Source organism: Micropterus dolomieu, linkage group LG04, assembly GCF_021292245.1.
Source record: "Micropterus dolomieu isolate WLL.071019.BEF.003 ecotype Adirondacks linkage group LG04, ASM2129224v1, whole genome shotgun sequence".
Taxonomy (NCBI): Eukaryota; Metazoa; Chordata; class Actinopteri; order Centrarchiformes; family Centrarchidae; genus Micropterus; species Micropterus dolomieu.
In genome coordinates this window covers 12,186,867-12,197,094 of record NC_060153.1, presented here as the reverse complement: position 1 = coordinate 12,197,094, position 10,228 = coordinate 12,186,867, and positions in this window count along the sequence as shown.

The following is a 10,228-nucleotide window of genomic DNA, read 5'->3' as shown; positions in this document are numbered from 1 at the left end:
GTTCACAAAATATGACGCTCTGCTGACAGTGGACTTATTCATGTCTGTGATTGGTCATCTGCAGCTAACTCCACCTCTTATGTGAATGCGCTCATGGCCCATGCTTGTGTCTGTATTAGTTTATTTATATAACTCTGATGTGTTTAGTGTTGAGTAACTTGTGCTATGTCTTTTCCCCCTCAGTAACCTGCCTGCCTGCTATTCTCAGTTTTCAATTGTATAAGACTTTTTTTTTCCAAAACTGCACACAATTCTCTACCTAAGACACAAATCTAACAGTTCAATTCCTCCTCCTCCAAACACAGTGAGTTGAGTTGATGCCAAAGAGCTCGATTTGGTCTCTTCTGACCCCAAAACTTTCACCCAGTTCTCCTCTGAATCATTCAGATGTTCAAACTTCAGACGGGCCTGTACGTGTGCTCTCTTGAGCAGGGGGACCTGGCGGGCGCTGCAGGATGTCAGTCCTTCACGGCGTAGTGTGTTACCGGTTGTTTTCTTGGTGCCTATGTTCCCAGCTGCCTTGAGATCATTGACAAAACCCTCCTGTGTAGTTCTGGGCTGATTCCCTACCGTTCTCATGATCATTGCGACTCCGCGAGGTGAGATCTTGCATGGAGCCCCAGACTGAGTGTTTCTTCTGTTGTCACCTTCTCACCAAGCTGCTTGGCGATGGTCTTGTAGCCCATTCCAGCCTTGTGTAGGTCTACAATCTTGTCCCTGACCTCCTTGGACAGCTCTTTGGTCTTGGCCATGGTGGAGAGTTTGGAATCTGATTGCTTGCTTCTGTAGACAGGTGTCTTTTATAGAGGTAACAAACGTAGTGTGAGTGCGCTCCTTATCTCAGCTTGTTGCCTGTTTAAAAGATACCTGGGGGCAGAGATCTTCCTGAATGAGAGGGGGTCAAATACTTATTTCACTTATTAAAATGCAAATCAATTTATAACATTTTTACATGCGTTTTTAAGATTGTTTTTGTTGTTCTGTCTCTCACTGTTCAAATAAACCTACCACTAAAATTATAGACTGATCATTTCTTTGTCAGTGGCCAAACATACAAAATCAGCAGGGGATCAAATAGTTTTTGCCCTCACTGTATAATTGGTCAAGAGTAAGATTATCTGTTTTGAACAATGGATGCCAACAATGGACAGAGAGAGCAAGGGGAGTAGGAGGGAGAGGCAAAGAAGAGAAGGAAGGAGAGCCATCATTGATGAGATCAAGGCTTTTACAGCATTGTGAGCCCTTACAGCCTCTTGCACTGAATCACTTTCCAAGTGATGTCAGTAAAGTCTGTGAGGGTTCAGGGTTCAGGACTTAGGGGGGACTTTGGGTTTGGGCCAATGACATTCTGCTGTCAAGTCAGTAACAATGACATTGAATTGTTGCTCAGCCATACTTCTGACTGTTCACGTCAGCGATCAGAGAACTCTTAATCAGGTATACTTAATCACCTTTTGCGTGTGGACGGCTGATTTGAGGCATCCTTGTCTCAATGTTTTTGTCCACGTTGGTTATCTCAGATCTATGAGGAAAAAAAATCTAGTATAAGTTAGAAGACCATTGTTACTGTAACTTCCATGTGATATGAATAAAGAATATATGTATTGTTGTCCCCTGGACTTTTCTTGTTCTTTAGACTAACAGACCCTGTGAGCAACAACAATGAAGGTGAGCTCTCAGTCTTTTTTTGCCCCTGCAGAAACTGAGACTGCAAACCTTCAAGTCTTTTTGACTGTTAACTACTGTTGTTGGTGGTGCTGTAACCTTTAACTGCGCTGTGTAAATGAGAGCTGCAGTGTGATATAACTAGGGATGCACGATATTTCTGTGGACAATATTATTAGTCTATAAATAGGAAAATTAAATTGCCTGAGTAACTGACTGTCTGCCTCTGAATATGTAATTCTGCTAGGTCTGGTTAATATTAGAAATAAACTCATGCTATACATTGTATTAATAATGTTTATTAGGATTCAACAGGTCAATATTGAAATCCCCACCTATAAAAATTGTTTTATTGCTTTTTTTGTAAACATACACTCCATCCAGTCCTTTTCAAGTTTTCCAACTTCGAGCCTGGTGCTCCCTACAACTTCTCCCAGAGGCCATGGGAAGCCAGGCTTCCCCTGTTTTTATCAGAATCTATTATCATTTTAATAAAAACACAATGTTTATAGTTTCGATAAATCTTATGAGCTGTGAGCAACCCTCTAAATGCTATGCGTTGGATGTGTGGTGAAACACTATCTTGCACCACCGTAGACTGGCCTTCAGTCTGACTACACGAGGAGGCCAGGCAGAGTTGGCATTCCTTTGTGAAAAAAATTAAATGATTAACCAATCACATGAGGCCACTGTCATGCCACTGCCTAACTGTGATTAACTTGGTTATTGACCACTTTGTCACCATGAAAGACAGCAGAATGGCCTTCCTCTTCAAAGGGGTGAGTGAAATGTCACCTCCGTCTCTCTCTGAACTTAACTGAACTGCAGCTATGTGTGTAATTTTTGATGTGGTTATATCGTTTATTTTGCTTTGCTTGCCTGGATTTAGCTGCTGAATGAACAGTCCGCTGAAGTAACATTAACCTTATTGACTGTGACTGTGTATGCATAGATAATGAGCTCCGCGGACAGCACCTGCCACGATACACTGGGCCAGGTTAACGTTACCTGAATAATACTCGGTTAGTCTTGAGTGATGTTGTGTTATGAACATTTGGCCAAGCATTAAATAAGAAGTATGTAGGCCTATTTGATACATGCACCACTGCTACTATGCAAATGTAAAACTTCAAACTCTTCTGATTGAGCTTGTGAATGCCTCTTTTATTCTTAACTGTAGTCTATTTGTACTGTGCACTATAAGCAGCAGGCTATGTAGCCTATGCTATTTGGGGTGAGAAAGAGAGAGAGAGCGTATCTGTCGGTAAACGCAACTTTCAGCGTGTGGATTGATAACAGATAGTGTGCATCTTTAAAGGTTGATTCAATTTTGTGTAAAATTATCCCCTGTACTGTAATAGCACAATACATTCGATAAGTTCCCTCCAAAAAAAACATGCCTCTCACTTGGCTTCCCCAAAAATGTACCCCGCCCCACACCACTGTTTTTTTTCTATATATATTTCTATTGTTATATATTCTAATAGCCACAGCTGTCATATTTTTCAGTACCTTAAAGTTCAGAGTTTTATCCACATTTATTGCAACTCCTCCTCCACCCTTGTTTTGTCTATTGTTATATCTCAGTTCATAACCATCCAGCTCAAAGTCCATCCCTTTTTCTGAGTTGATCCATCTTTCAGATATAGCTATGATTTTAAATGGTTGTGAAAATCTGTGTAAATAATCCTTAATGTTATTAAAGTTTGCATACAGGCTTCTGCTTTTTAAGTGGATAATTGATAATTTGCCATTTGATTTAATCATCTTGTTGTACTGATCATCTGTGTAGTAGCTTCAGTTATTGTGATGGTGGAGAAGAAGTTACTGTCCGGGTCTATATCTTTTTCCAAATCTTGTGAGTTGTAGTCAATGTTCAAATATTTAAAATATCAGTTCCTGCTGGTCATGATCATTGTTCATCAGTCATATTCAGTAACATTTTTTTATTCTGAATTGTCACCGGCCACATGAATTTTGTTTCCCTTCACATAAATAAAGAAATTTCCACTATAAAATTGGTGCAGAAAATGTCTCTAGAATGCAGGAAATTAAAAGTAGGACCTGATGATGTCAGGACCCCCAGACCCCCCAATCAAATAGCCTGTATCATCAATAAATATATCTTCTAAATAGCATTTGCGTATCTTGTTGTCTTGTTCTTGTGACTCTTATGCATTCTCACGTCTCGTGGACTAAGTGTTTCGTCACATCCCTAAAATAAGCCCTTAAATTCCCCCACCACAGACAAACCCACAAATGGTAAACAAATAAGTTACAGTGACTGAGACTGGTAAAGAAGCTGTGTACCTGTTCTGCAAATGCATGTCTAAGTAAGTAGGTAAAAATCTTTCTTCTCTCTGCTCCGTCATCGTCCTTGTTTCCAGCTGCAGCTGTTTTCATCAAACAAGCCATGATAAAGCCACTGTGCACCACCTGCTCAGCAGCAAACAACAGACAGACACAGTTAGAGACTAGCTGGTGAACATAGTGGAGCATTTCGCAGCTAAAGAATAGCATATTTTTGGAATTTATAGGAATTCATCAAGATGACAATACCACAACTCTTAATGAAGGTTTATGTTTCTTCATGTCTGCTGGTTGTGTAAGTAGAAAACTGTGTGCATGTACAGCAGCTTGTTAGCAACAACAAGTCTGCAAGCCGATGAAGTGCTGACGTTTGAGGTTTGTCTGCTTCCTGGCCAAAAATCAACACTGCCACGATTGCAAATACAGTTAGGCAACAAAACTAAAAACTCACCAATGAAGTTGGGTCAAACTTGGAATTTACCTTGACTGCAACTGAATTTACTACACCTGAATGCTGCACATGACTGACTGGTTCAGGAGTGACACTTTGTTTTGATCAGTTATTTAATTTCCTCTGTTCTGAACTCAGTGTGCGTTTGTGGGTATATGGCAACAAAAGCATCTTATACAGGATAATTGAGTCCTTGAATGTATATATTTTTGTAAATGCAGATTTTTATACATTAATTTATTTATGCATTGATATGTGTTTACTGCTTGGCCCAAAGTGGTGTTATACACTATACTATTTAAAATCTAAACCACATATGTTAGATGCATTAAAATGTGAATGTAAGTAAGTGCTCATTGGGTTTCCTTTGGTGCAGATGTAAAATCTGAGACACATTTCAAAACAGACAAGAAAAGACCCACTGCACTGTTTAAATCAAATATATCAAACTGTAGAATATGTAGAATGCAGAAATATCTTCTTACTACTTCTTTATTTTAAAAAAATAAACAAGAGGTTCTCAGAATCACATTTGTGTATTGAATACACACATATCAATTAACAAACAAAAGGCGATATGCTGAAGGCTTGAAGACATTTACAAATAAATAGCCAAATTGAAATCAATACTCTGGGAGACCTGGAAGTGACAAAAAGACTTGTGAGCAAGTGAAAAGGTCCTCTGCAAAGAAATTTGCAACCTCAAATGACTAGCTCCAGCAAGTGTGCAGATTCATTTGTGCTTTGAAAAGTGATTAAGAACCACTTAAAATGAGCTGCAAAGAGATAAAATTTGCCTTTGAAGATGTGTCTGAAAAGAACCACGTGCAGAGTGCAGAGAAAGTTTCTGTGACGAGGATAAAATTCATTCCTACAAAAACAAAATGATGTATGTTCCCAAGAGAAGCTCAAGACTTCTGAGGGAGTTCTCCTACAAGAAACATGTGACTTGGAAGACAAACTCCAAACAGAGGGACCAGATTGTCTGGATATGCTTGAAGCTAAACTCGAACATCTGGAGAGTCATGACAAGGTCTTGAGCAATGAGATGGAGCAGCTTAAAATGAGTTTTGAGCTCATGGCTGAAAGGTATATGGCACAGAAGAGAGAAAAAGAGGCCCTGCAAAATATAATTCAGGAGCTCAATTTATGTATACTGCAGCAGCTGAATGCAGCTGATGGGGAGAAGGTCCTCTGCCACATTACCTTCAAGAGACACTCCAAAAAGAGCATGATGAGGATTGGATACTCCAAGCCTGGGAGAAGGAGAAGGCAGCCTTCCATCAAGAGAGAGAAGACATGAAACTGTGCTACCAAGGCAAAATCTTGAGATTCAATGAAATGTTTTGAGAAGTTAAAGGCAGAAACGGTTCAGATGGAGGCCGTTTAAGGAAGAACAGTTCAAAAAAATTCAGGCATCATCAATAACAAGGGAGTCCGGGTTTGTCTGCTCCACACACAGTATCTGAATGAATGAAGCAAACTCACGGGGGGAGTAAAACAGTTTACAGTTAATGATAAAATATTCCAGATCAGGAGAACCGTGTTGCAGAATCACTGTCACGTCGGTACACCAGCCATTGTTAATGTAAAAACAAACCTTTGTTTTACAGGAGAGCTCTGTGTCGCAGTCCGCTCTGTAGAGTTGGAAGCCTTCAGCTGCAGCGCGGAGTCCGGTATCAGTCCTCCGTGAAGCACAGAACAGAAGGTGAATAAAAGTCTCTGTTTTTCCCCCCCAGTAGCTAAAGTTCACCCAGTTTCTTCCACAGTGAGCGCACGTTGGAGAGAAATATTGCTGGTAGCGGTGTGCGGAGTCGCACTAGCGACCGGGCTCTTTTCCCTCTCCTGCCCTTCACCAAAATGTCCAATAATCCATAATCGTCAGTTTGTGACGCACTAGGGATCCCTTTGACGTCATAGTTCGACGTATTGAGGGAAGCCCTGTTGTGTCAGTTTTTGATGGTAAAGGCAAGTATGATATTTAAGAGAAAAGACGAAGTAAGGAGGTGATTGGGGTGGATAGAGGGCCAGAACCCGGACCTTGAAGCAGGAGAACAGGGTTTGTGTCCCGTGCGAAACAAAACATTAAATGTTTTTATTTAGGCGAGTGAGGTAAATTGACATTAACGTTAGTTAACTTAAGTCTTAATTGACATACATAGCTATTTTAAACCAAACCATGATCTTTTCCTAACCTTAACCAAGTAGTTTTGTTGCCTAAACCCAACCAAGTACTTTCTGTGCCTAAACCTAACGAAACTGCAACGTTTCACGACTTTAATTATGCACGTTTCAACATGGCAATATATCGAAACGTTATGTTTTATCTTGAAAGTGTAACCGGATATTGCATATTTATTGTTGCTAAGCGTTGCTAACTTGACTCCCTAAACGTCAATAATTGATGCAAAAGGGCTACCCAAGTCTTTAAAAAGCGACGACAAAGGGCCTTGACCATGCGTCAGACATTTGACGAGTAGGGAGTGAGACTGTGTTGGTGTTGGCCTGCGCACAAGCACCGATGGTGCGACATGGGAGGCAGGGGACCGAACCATGTGTAATAGTCGGGGAACTGGATGGGGGGCCTCGCAGCTGTATAGATGCAGGCGGGGTCACAACTGCGCACAGAGCAGGGCCAGCACGAGCAGCAGCCGCTCCCCCCACCTTCCCGTGGGAGAGGGCGCACCGCACACTCAGAGGGAAAATCACTCAGCCAAACACTCAGTACTGAGTGAATCAGCGAGAAACAGGAGACATCCCACAGGTAGAAACGGATGAAAGAACATGGGTAAGACAAGGAGGCCACCGTGCAGATGTCGTTCACTGTCATCCCACTGTGCAGCAACGCCACAGAGGAGGAGACGCCTCTTATGGAGTGCGCCCTGATGCCGTCTGGCGGGGATTCACTGAGACAGGCGCTGCGCCGACAGGGGCAGTCTCTTGGACTGTAGTGCATAAACAGGCACTACGAACAGAGCCAGGCGGCCGTGCGCACCAACAGGACAGCGCACGCACTGGGCAGGTACGTAACGTCGCCCACAGACCCGTGGGGGGGGGGGGGGAAAGAAGCCCGAGAGAGTGATCACCTGCGACCGAAAGGAGCTGGTGATGCTCTTAGGCATGAATGCAGGATTGGGGCACAGGACAGCCGATCTGCCGTCACCCTGAATCCTGAGACACGACGGATCCACAGAGAGGGCAGCCAGATAGCTGACCCTCTTGGCCGATGTCAGAGCCACAAGTAAGGCGACTTGGGCCGAAAGAAACTTCAGGTCCGCCGTCTCTAAAGGCTCAAAAGGGGCTTGGGTTTGGGCGCGTAAGACCAGTGCCAAATCCCAAACTCCTGATTGCGCCCCCCGGCTGAGAGAGGGCATGCCCCCTCCAGGGAAGTGTATGAGAGGCCGATTAGGGTGAAAACATTAAAAAACAGACACGCGCACACTGACAATGTGCGTACATACACTGAAATACAGGGGTATCTGAGTGTGTGCGTGTAAAATTATTTTAGTGCGCCGGAACCTGTTGTAGTGTAACAGGAAGTCTTAGATTCCTGTCCTAACCTTCAAAATAAAACATGATGAAACATGGATTTCAGTGCGAGTGGTTTTCCTTGTTCAGAGAGATTGTTTATCTAAGCAATTATATGAACAGTTAATCATTTATTATATTTATATATTTAGTTCAGCATCCCTAAACCTTCAGGGAGGGATATTTATTGTATCATTGTCACATTTAATTTTTGCTCCTCACCTTCAGATATTTTATAAACTTCAGCTCTGTCTTCTTATTCACATGAAACCTACAACAATTCACTTTATGATCTATAATATGCAATGATTTGCTGAGCTTATTATACACATTCTACATGTATTTTGACCATGGATATATAGCTGGCTGCATCAGTGACTTCCTGTTACAATGAAACAGGCACTGAAATGACTTCACAGACACACACTTAGATACACACACAGACAAGTAGCCTGTATCCTACTCTGTGTGAAGTTTGTGTGGTGTGAATATTTTCAGTGTGTACGTGTACTTTGTCAATGTGGATGTACAGATATTTAAGTGTGTGTGCATGCACAGTCGGTGGTGTGTGCCCTTTTTAATGTGTGTGTGCACATTTTCAGTGTGTCTGTGTCTGGTTTCAGTGCGTGTGCTTGGTGTGTTGTTGGTGCATGTATGATCATTTTCAGTGTGTATGTGCACACATTGTCAGTGCGTGTGTGACAGTTTTCAGTGCATGTGCGTCTGTTTTTCAATGTTTTCACCCTAAATGGCCTCTCATAGAAGTTTTCACAGCTGCCCCGCCAGCAACCGCTGGAGGCAGGGAAACCAGGCCGCGCTCGTGAGCTCTGGAGCCACCAGAATCACGCGGGATCAGCCGAACCGGCGGAAAAGCAAACAGCAGCAAAGTCGTCCATCCCCAGCAGGGGGACGTCCCGCAGGCTCAGTGAAACCCACAGGGCACACTGAGCACTTAACATTTTCCCAGGTTGGCAAACAGATCCACCTCTGCCACGCCGAACCGGAGCCAGATCTGGGCCACCAGATCGGGATGGAGGCGTCACACGTCTGGGCAAGGGCCCCCCTCGACATGATGTCCGCCTCTCTGTTATTACTGATATTGCTTGGGAACACACTGAGGTGTTTTAGAGAGTCTACAGTAACCAATGATGTTCATCCTTGTCAGACAGACCATCAGAGAAAGTTCGATTCAGTCAGCTACAGCAAGTTAGTTAACCGTAAATACTTTGCTATACAGTAATCTGGTCCAAGTACGTTCACATTTGTTGTTTTTTTGTTTTTGTTTTTTACCATTGATTAAATTAAATAGTCAAAATGTGCTTTTTACTCAGTATTTCCCACAGGATCTGGTGATACTATGGTGGGTGGGTCCGAGGCCCGGTGAATATAATCCAATTAATCTTATTTCCATCCCGTATAGACGCCTTAAGTCCGACCCAGTTTGATAAATAATGTTGTATGTGGTTCTCCTATCGCGTAACATGAAGACTTGACAGCCTCTCTTCAGCTAGGACTCTCATACTGCAACACTTGTCTTTGTAAAGAGAGAAACTGACAGGATAAAGTCTCTAACCTGCCTGTCAGCTCGCTCTGGTCCGTTTCAGGTACCATAAAAGCTTGAATATGTGTGCACTCCAAATTTAAGTGCGGCTAGCTTAATCGCCGTCTCACAAACGAGTGACAGAAACACTCAAAGCGGGTCAGAACGTTTGTTGCCTTTTCTAAGAAGTCAGCCACAGCTGGGCTGGATGTGCTAGGAGACAATTCGGCAGAACAGTGTTTGCAAAAGGCAATTTTTGCATGAAAAATTAGATTAATATCAGTTTCATGTCAGCACAAGCGTAGGAGACAGTAACTTGACCACTTCCTTCTGTATTTCTCTTAAAATGTCCATCTTTGATCTGCAAGTCAGGATGGAGAAACTAATTTGGTCAAACTGTCTAAAGCACAAAGGAGCCCAACAAAGCCCACAAAGTTCCTCAGAAACAAAGCACAAAGTCTCAAAAGTTCTTTAAAATATAAAAGAAAAAGCAACTGAGTTTTTAGTATCTTTTCTCGACATTACTTTGGTTTTATGGTGTATTTCCTGTCTGGTTCAGTCTCAGCGCTCTCATCATCCTTGTTTCCAGCAGCAGCAGACAGCTGGACACTACCTGCCCAGACACAAACTGTAGCTGGTGAAGAAAGTGGAACATCTAGCAGCTAAAGAGTCAGGTATTTTTCTCAGTAGTTGCTGGAGACCAAAAAATAGCTAAAAGGAGAGTTAAAACTGAA